Raw genomic sequence first — 10,277 nt, 5'->3', positions numbered from 1 at the left:
CTTTGAATGTTGCCTACACAAAGTAACAATAAATGTTTGAGATGATAGATATTTCAGATACTCCAATTTTATCATTAGATACTGTATTGATGTGTCAGAGAAACCACACCACACCTGATAAGTATATCCAATTACATGTCAATTATAAGTTTTTAAAAATAAAAAAGGAAAGATGTTGCATATAGTGTGCCAAAGGCTTTAGACTATTAAAATTATTTTCCAGAAATTCTGGTGCAGTAAAGACTTGATAAACTGATAGAGAAAAGGAAAAGAAGAAAAAGAGCTCAAAATTCTAACTCTGAAATATCTGTTATTCATTAGATAAATATGTCAAGCTCTTTATCCAGAGGAAGAAAAATCAACTCATGTTTGATTTTAGCTATAAACTCAGGTATTCTCTTTGTCAAAGAAAATCAAGGGATTTGAATATTATTAATTAAAGATTACTTTTAAATTTTATCATGAATAATTGCATATCTAAAGGTATAAGCTAAATACCTTTCACTGCACAATCTAGCTTTTCCATACATTTAAATTATTTAAATAGAACTCATTTTTTGCACTGCTACAGTAGTGACAGAGAAGAGTGTAGTGGTTAAGGCCAGAAGGCCACTATCAAAGCTAGTAATTAATCCCTTACTGTCTAATTTGTTTGAATTATATTAAGTATTTCACATATTATAATATTCCATTATTAATTTATGTGCTAATTAGTTGCCTGAGTCTCTAATCAGGTAATTTCAGCAGATTTTTATTTTGCTATCAAAATGAGTTTGCCTATTTAGTTCTTAATTTTGTTACTCTGTGAACAAACTAACAAATTGGTACAGTTCATATATTACTCTTGATTTTCTGGGGAAAAAAATGTGTTCTTTGATTAAAATTGTTAACAAAGCAAATATCCTTGTTGATGTGGTGACTTTTAGCAGTCTAATAGCAAAATCAGTCTTCTCAGAATGGAAAACAGGATAAATCTGAAGATACTTATTAAAAATAGTGAATGAACTTTTTATTAACTACCACATATATCACATGACACATACTAAATATGTTATGTTGGATTCCATATGTAATATTGGCATAAGCAAAATGACAGTTAATCATCTAACATGTAATGACCTAGAAACAGTTGGTCCCAGATCTGGTACAACATCATCAAAGAACTTTTGCTCTAGTATCCTCGATAAACCTTAAGACTTGTCCGAAGACTGTCAACTCATAGTCACAAGATGATTACTACATATCCATATAGCACATCTTTATATCAACATTTAAGCAGGAGATAAAGGATAAGTGAATGGATCCAAAAGGAAAAATTTTCCCAACAATCTCAAGATGACTTCCCTTTATCCCAAATCACTACAATGGACACTTGACAAAAGTCAGTGGAATTTCCACAGTTGGTTTGGACAAATTGTCATTTATTTTCTAGAACTGTGTCTCAGATTCCTATTGTGCTATAACAAATTACTACAAACTTACAGAATTAAAACAATATAAATGTATTGTTTTCTATAAATGTAGCTATGTGTCTTCCAGTTCTAGAAGTTAGAAACCCAAAATAAGTCTCACAGGACTAAAATCAAAAAGTGTTAGAAGGGCCAAGTTCTTTCTAGAGACTCTAAGGCAGAATTTCCCCTCATTTTGCAGATTCTGCAGGCTACCTGCATTCCTTGTTTCATGGCCCCTTCCTCACATCATTCTATTATCTGCTTTTGTCATCATATCTCCTTTCTCTGACACTCCTGCCTCTCTTTTTCTTATAAGACCTTTGTGACTTCTGGGACCAGCATTTGGCGTAACGGCTATGTCGCTGGACTCCCTTGTAGTTGACCACAGTTTGAATCCTGGACCCGGTGGCTTAAACTCACACCAAGTGCATGTGTGTGCATGCCCAAGATCCCAAGAGAATGGAGAAGAAGGGATTGTGGCGTGGCCATCCCTCCTGGGGGGTGATTTCTCGCTTTCTGTCTCTCTGTCTCTCTCTGTCTTTCTGGTGAGGGCACGTGCCCTATAGCAAAAACCTCAAAAAAAAAAAAAAAAAAAAAACTTTGGGATTTTATTGTGCCCACTTGGACATTTCACAATAATCTCATCTCAAGATCCTTAATTTAATCACACCTGCAAAATTCATTTTGTCATATAAGGTAACATATTCACAGGTTTCCAGAATTACAGAGTGGCCATCTGGGTTGGGGGAAAGGGGTGACATTATTTTGCCTACCACAGGTTGATTACATTGCCACTCAGGAAAAAAAAAAAAAAGGAGGGGAGAGGAGTTCTGCTATCAAGTCAGAAAGCAACAAGCAGTTGTGTAAGCAACTACCAATGTCTCCCACTCTCCATCTATATCACAATTCCCCATCATGTTCATCCCTCCTCTCTACGAATGCTAGAAAAGAAGAAAAATAAGTATTTTGTTTATATTTAATATGAATAAACATTTTACCCCAAATGCTATTGTAGAATATAATTATATTGCAGCAGAGCTACAAGTCAAAAGGCGGACTTTCAAATGTGCATGTAATAACACACCTGTATGCTATCAACATACTATCATAAAAGTACTAGAACATATAAACACTAAAACTAGAACAAAACAAAAAGGTAACTCTTGCTTTTTGGTGTGGGGCCCGGCCCCTTAAAAAAAACCAAAAAAAAAAAAAAAAAAAACCTTTGTGATTTCATTGTGCCCACTTGGACATTTCACAATAATCTCATCTCAAGATCCTTAATTTAATCACACCTGCAAAATTCATTTTGTCATATAAGGTAACATATTCACAGGTTTCCAGAATTACAGAGTGGCCATCTGGGTTGGGGGAAAGGGGTGACATTATTTTGCCTACCACAGGTTGATTACATTGCCACTCAGGAAAAAAAAAAAAAAGGAGGGGAGAGGAGTTCTGCTATCAAGTCAGAAAGCAACAAGCAGTTGTGTAAGCAACTACCAATGTCTCCCACTCTCCATCTATATCACAATTCCCCATCATGTTCATCCCTCCTCTCTACGAATGCTAGAAAAGAAGAAAAATAAGTATTTTGTTTATATTTAATATGAATAAACATTTTACCCCAAATGCTATTGTAGAATATAATTATATTGCAGCAGAGCTACAAGTCAAAAGGCGGACTTTCAAATGTGCATGTAATAACACACCTGTATGCTATCAACATACTATCATAAAAGTACTAGAACATATAAACACTAAAACTAGAACAAAACAAAAAGGTAAGTTTTTCTTTAGAAAGTTGTAATTGTGTTGTATTGCATACAAATGTATACAACCCATTCCAAAGTTCTATATAATGTTTTCCTACTCTTTTCCTTTGACACGAGGAAAATGGCAGTTTGGGAGGGGTATCAGTGACTTGTCAACTGAAATTAGTAGCTTGAACATCAAACAATTGACTTTGAAGTAATTCTATTTTTGGAAATTTGAGACTTCTCTTTTACAGCCAAAACAATTAGCAGAGGCCAAACTTATTCCCCTGATATCTGACGCAGACCTAAAAGAGAGATTCTGATGTTTTAGCTAGAACAAAGTCACTTTAACAGACATAAAGTAACATCCCATAAAACTTTTTATAATAATCATCATGAAATATTACCTAACAAAGATGTTCTTGGGACCAACAGATGGCATAATCATTACGTCTCTGGACTTCCACGTAGTCAATTAAGGTTCAAGTCCCAGACCCAGTGACTTAAAACTCACACTGGGCACATGTGCATGTATACCCAAAATCCCAAGAGAAGGGAGGAGAAGGGATGAGATGTGGCCATCCCCCCTGGGGTATGATTTTTGCTTTCTGTCTCTCTCTTCCTCTCTGGTGAGCACATGTACTGTATAGCAAAAATCTCTCTTCAAACAAACAAAGAAAAAGATGTTCTTATATAGATTCTACTTTAGAATCACGGGTGCAGAAAAGGTAGTAGTTCACCATTGATTCTCAATGAATCTGTGACCATAGAGATGCCCAATGTGAAGCGAATTTGCAGGAAATGAATGAGTTGGAAGTATGGACACAGACTAATTTTTAAAAAGCAGGTGGAGGGGGTCCAGCAGGTGGCATGGTGGTTATGGAACTGGACCCTCACATTGTCAACCACAGTTCAAGTCCTGGACCTGATGGCTTTCTCTCCCCCTCCCCCTGCATGCCCTATACCAAAACTTAACAATAATAGTAAATTAAATTAAGTAATTTTTTTGAAAGCAAGGTGGAGAGCCAGCAGATGGCATAGAGGTTAAGGCACTTGAATCCCATATAGCTGGCTCCTTGGTTCGAGTCCCAGACCTGGCAGCTTGAAAATCACTCAAGTTGTATGTGCATGAATGCTCAAATTTTTGAAAGGAGAATGGAGGAGAAGGGATTGTGGCATGGTTGTATCCCCCCAGGAGGGAGGTGATTTATTTCTCTCTCTCTCTCTCTCTGTCTTTGTCTCTCTCTAGATAACACACTCAATAGCAAAAAAAAAAAAAAATTTAAAGCAGGTGAAAAAGTTTTATTTGCAACAGAGAACCTTCTCAACACTCACCTTAATGTACAGAGACAGAATTTTTAATCCACCTAAGCTAATTCTATCCCAGAACCCAGCAAATCTTACCAAGACATTCTGATCCAGCCCCCACATCCACACTCACTCAGATGGAAAGTCTCAGGGCTGTCTGTCTTTCCTCCAAGGTGTACTTAAAAAAAAAAAAAAATTATTGTATCATCATTTCACTCCCTCCATTTCACCTTAACCCACAGATCTTTTCTCTAAAACAAATAATAGTTAATACCCATACTTTTTCAAAGGAATTTAGTTGAATCTTATACTACTGGCTTACAAGTCTCCTGGGTGGAGAGATCTGAAATGTCCCAGTTCTGAAGTAAAAATTCCCTTCAAACAGTCCCTCTTTATTTCGTCTGCCAGCCTAAGCCTGTTACATTCCTCTCTTCTGCCTCATCGGACCCTCCTCCACACACAGGCAGGAGGACTTTCCAGCACTTGGCAAATAACATTCAGACTTATTAAAATTTTGACTTGGCATCACAATCTACAGTCACTTTATTCAGAAAGAAAGAATTAAGTGCATATAATATATATATTTGCAATAAAGAAAAAAATGCATTAAGTTCATGAAAAACTCAACGATAAGCAAGAATATAGTTCTTTAAATACAGGGAATGTCCAAATGATTGCAAATTACCTTTGTGCCAATGCAAAACCCTGCTCATCAAAACTGAACTTTATCTTGAATATTTAAATAAAATTGATTTTAGAGGGTTTTTTTTCTGTTTTGAAAATAAAATTGCAATATGCCAAATTTGAGAACTTGGTTTTGAACATTTCCTTTAAATATGAAACTGATATAAAATCCTAAAAATAGTTCAGAAATGAAGAAATTATTTCAAGTGTTGAACAAATTCAAGATAAATTTACACTTGATCACTTGAATGCCCAAGTGACTCAAGCCACCCAGCCTGTCCTTTGGATGTTTACTTCATTTGCTATGGATTGCCTTGAGTAGCCATGTATGAAAATATAAATTGGATCACTCCTGACTCTACAGCAAGATAAATTGCAGTCTAAACATAAAGATTAAATACCATAGAGACATTAAAAGAAAATATAAAGAGACTTTTAAAAATAATCTTGGGGTGGGGAAAGCCTTTCTAAGCATGCCACAAAATCCAAAAACCATAAAAACAAGATTAGTAAACATGGCTACATAGCATAAAATAGGTTCTGCCTAGGAAAAAAATAAAAAGCACAAAGTCAAATGAAATAACAGAATAGGAAAATGCATTTGCAACAAATATTACAAACAAACTCTACATCACTGGCATATTTTTAAAGTCTCTACAAATCAATAAGGAAAAAAACAATCACTTTAAAGAAAATTGGAGAAAAGACACAAATACTTTACGATAAAAAGAAAAAAATTTTAAAAAGGCTTTCAAGTATCTGAAAAAAAAGTTTGATATTATATGTAAGAAAAATTTAATTTGAGTTAAAAGAATGAGGTACAATTTTTTACCTAACATAGTGGCAATGATTTGAAAGTATGGTATTATTGGGTGTCTTTCCATAATAAGGAACCAAACACTCTTTAACCGCGATTGGTAAAAATGTGCTATGGTGTAAATGTTTGTGTCCCCTCGAACGCATGTATTGAAACCGTATTCCCAGTGTGCTGGTATTTGGAGGTGGAGTTTTTGAATGAAAATTAGGGTTAGACTCTACCTTCATGGTAAAAATCAATGTCCTTATTTTTAAAAGGAGGATATACAAGATCCATGTGTGTATGGGTATGGGGTGTGTGTGTGTGCGTACCAAGGAAAAACCATCTGAGGGGTACACATATTCAGGAAGTTTGAGTGTCATAACACCTGGATGTCATAACACCTGCAATTTTTGTTTGAATGTCCTAACACCTGCAATTTTCAACCTCGCACCAAATAACCCTTATTCTTTATTTTTTTTAAGTTGCCAGAGACACATGCACTCACTAGAGGAAGATAGGAGAAAGCTTCTCCCCAAAGGGCTTAGTTATGTTGCAATCCTTTCTCCTCCATTTTTCCATCCTATTAAGATTTTGAACACACAAGAACATGCACCCGGTATGTTTTCTAAGCTGCCAGGGCCAGGATTCAAACCACAGTCCACCATGGGGGATCTGGCTTCCTTAAACCACTAGGCTTCAGGACTGGCTAAACACTCATTCCAAAAAAAAAGCCATCTGAGACATTACCACGAAGAAAATACACACTAAAAACCAAACCATGCTGACACCCTGATCTCAGATATCCCAGTCTCCAAATCTATGAGAAATAAATATTGTTTAAGTCAACCACGTTATGGCATTATGGTATTCTTGTATAGCAACCTGAACTGACTAAAACAGAATGCAAATTAGTACAATTTCTATAGCAAACATTTTGTTGGTATTATCAAAATCTTAAATTCATCTACCCTGAGATCCAGAAGTTCTTCTAGGAGTTGTTTTAACACATATACAAGGAAATTTATTGCAATATGTTTAGTAATAGCAAGTGATTGAAAATACCTAATGTCTAATAGGCCCAACCAGGTGGCATGGTGATTAAGACAGCTGGATCCCACATGGCCAACTGAGCAGTTCAAGCCTTGAACATGGCAGCTTGAAAAACACGCCTGGTCCATGTGCATGCATGCCCAAAATTCCAAGAGGAGAATGGAGGAGAAGTAATTGCCTGGGGGATGGGGGAGGTGATCTCCCTCTCTCTTTCTCTCTGTCTCTCTCTCTCTTTCTGCCTCCTTTCCTCCTTCCAGAGCACACACACAAACACACACACACACACACACACACACCCTAGAGCAACCAATAAAAAAAAAAAAAAGAAAATACTTCATGTCTATCAATAGGAAACAGGTTAAATAATTTATGATACGAACATAAAATGGAGCAGCTTGCAACCATTAAAACAACATGATAGGAGAATTCTGAGAAAATGGTGAGGTAGACAGCACCAGAACTCCTTCTCTTTACGTAGATAACAATTGAATTGCCAGAGTCCGTCTGTGTTACTATTTTGGCTCCACACTTCTAGGAGAAGGTTTGGATGTCAAATTGCACTTAATTTTGGTCAATTTCAGCCTTAGCATGTTGGCAGATAGCTATCCCTACCAAACCCCTTGGCAGGAAGCTGTGAAGGCATTCTTGGGGCAGCTCGCACATAACTTGAAGGATCCAGAGCCAGCAAAAAGGACGTTGCCTTCCAAATATCAGGGATCTTGCCCTGATATCTGATTAATGCTTCTGATCACAGAGATGCAAACAGAGACAAGAGGCCATTATTGTCACCTCCCCTCATTGTTGTCAACTGCTTCCTCTCTGGCTGGTATGACTTCCAGGAGATTTAAAAGGCCAGCACCTTTTTATTTTCTCCCTTGTTTTTCTCCTTTTCCAGTTTAAGGAGCCAGATATTGACGATCAGACATTCAAAAGCAACCACATACACAGACCTTAGAAAGTCATCATAAATGCCCAGGTGAAGTCTCTGAAAAGATTAAGTTGACACTTTAGACTGCTCCTCAGCACAGAGACAGTATACATGACTACAAAAAGAAAAATGGAAAAAAAAAAAAAAGAAGAAGCAAAACCTAGAAAAAGTGGAATCTGATTTCAAATGTACAAGGTTCAGCAAAATAAAATAAAACCATAAGGCAAACAAAATTAGGAAAGTAAGGGGATAAAAATGAACCAATAAAAACTGTCCCTGAAAAAAAAGTCATGGGGGACCAGCAGTTAGTGTAATGCTATGTTGCTGGACTCTCATGTAGTCAACTATGGTTTGAATCCCAGACCTGGGGGCTTAAACTCATGCTGGGCATGTGTACGTGTATGTCCAAAATCCTTGAGGAGAATGGAGGAGAAGGGATTGTGGTATGGCCATCCTCCCTGGGGGGTAATTTCGCAGTTTCTGTCTCTCTGTCTCTCTCTAGCTTTCTGGTGAGTGCACATGCCCTATAGCAAAAACCTCTTCAAAAAAAAAAAAAATCATGGTAAACTACTAGACAAAAGCATTAAAACAATTGTATTAAAAATGTTCGATGAACTTAAGGAATATGTGGGAAAAGTCCAGAAACAATAAACAAAATGAAACATTAACAAAGAAATAGAAAACCTAAAGAAACCAAAAAGAGAAATTCTGGAGCTAAAAAGGCAATGACAGAAGTGAAAAGTTTACTGGAGAAATTCAAGGCAGATATGACCAGGCAGAAGAAAGAATCAGTAAACTTGAAGATAATACGGGAACCAGCAGTTAGCGTAATGGCTATGTCGCTGGACTCCCACGTAGTCGACCACGGTTTGCGTCTCGGACCTGGTGGCTTAAATCTCACGCCGGGCGCGTGTGCGTGCGTGCCCAAGAGCCCGAGAGGAGAATGGAGGAGAAGGGATTGCGGTGTGACCATCCCCCCTGGGGGGTGAGTTCTCACTTTCTGTCTCTATGTCTCTGTCTGTCTGGCGAGCGCACGCGCCCTATAGCAAAAACCTCTCAAAAAAAAAAAAAAAACTTGAAGATAATACAATAGAAATCTATCTATCTGAGGACCACAAAGAAAAAAAAAAAATTGAAGAAAAGTGAACTAAGCCTAAGAGACCTTTGAGCAGACCAACCTATGCATTGTGGGAGTCCCAGTGAAGAAAAGAGAAAAGAGGCAGAAAGAATATTTGAAGAACTAATGACCAAAACATCCCAAATTTGGTGAAAGATGTAAATATAAACATCCCAAAAGTACAATGAACTCCAAGTAGAGTAAACACAAAGAGATCCAAATAGAAGCACGATATAATTAAATTGTCAAAAGCCAAAAACAAAGAGAGAATTTCAAAAGTAGTAAAAGAGAAGTGACATTTTATACATAAGTGATCCTCAATAAGATTAGCAACAGATTTCTTGTCAAAAACTTCGGGAAGGTTGGGCAGAAAGCAATGGGCTGACATATTCCTTTTTATTATTTTAATTTATTTTATACATTTAATCACTGTACATCACTTAGCTTGTAAATTAAATTCACCCAACATGAATATACTTCACACTAGTCCAGTAGATAATAATCAATAGATAATAATCTATTTCTGTGTCCCATGCTTCCCGCTCTATTTTTCCCCTTAATTTCTTTCTTTATACTTTTCCCCTTCTCCCACCCTCTTCTCACATTGCCTCAATATCCATAACCATTTTCAACGCTTCTATGTCTTCTAATCTTTCAGTTTCCACCATAAATACAGACAGTTGGTATATGTTAAATAGAGACCTACAATGTCTCTTTTTCATATCCTGGCTTGCTTCATTCACTCAGCAGTAAATCTTACATATTTGTCGACTCTCTTTTTTCTTTAAACTATTTACTTACTTATTTGTTTATTTATTTATGTATCTATTTATTTTACATTTCATCACTGGTTATCATTACAGTATAAAAAAAGAGCTTAACCATTGTGAATATATTGTATATTGGTTCAGTCAAAGATATTACCACATGTAATCATCAGCAAGTCATTTTCATTTTTGTGTTCCTTAAATGTTTTGCTTTTGCTTTTTCCCCTTTAATTCCCTCCTTCTCACCCTCTCCGATTTCCCACTCTCCTCTCACACTGTCTCTAGTTTCCATAGTTACTCTGCATGCATTTATACCATCCAATCTTTTTTTATTTCTAATTTCATTTTTTTAATTTTTAAAATTTATTTATTTTGCATTCATTCACTGAACATCATAAAAGACAAAATACAAGTTCCCA

The sequence above is a fragment of the Tupaia chinensis genome, unplaced genomic scaffold (genome assembly GCF_000334495.1).
Source record: "Tupaia chinensis unplaced genomic scaffold, TupChi_1.0 Scaffold000097_1, whole genome shotgun sequence".
NCBI classification, from domain to species: domain Eukaryota; kingdom Metazoa; phylum Chordata; class Mammalia; order Scandentia; family Tupaiidae; genus Tupaia; species Tupaia belangeri.
The sequence above is the reverse complement of the archived record's forward strand: the minus strand, read 5'-3'. Positions refer to the sequence as shown.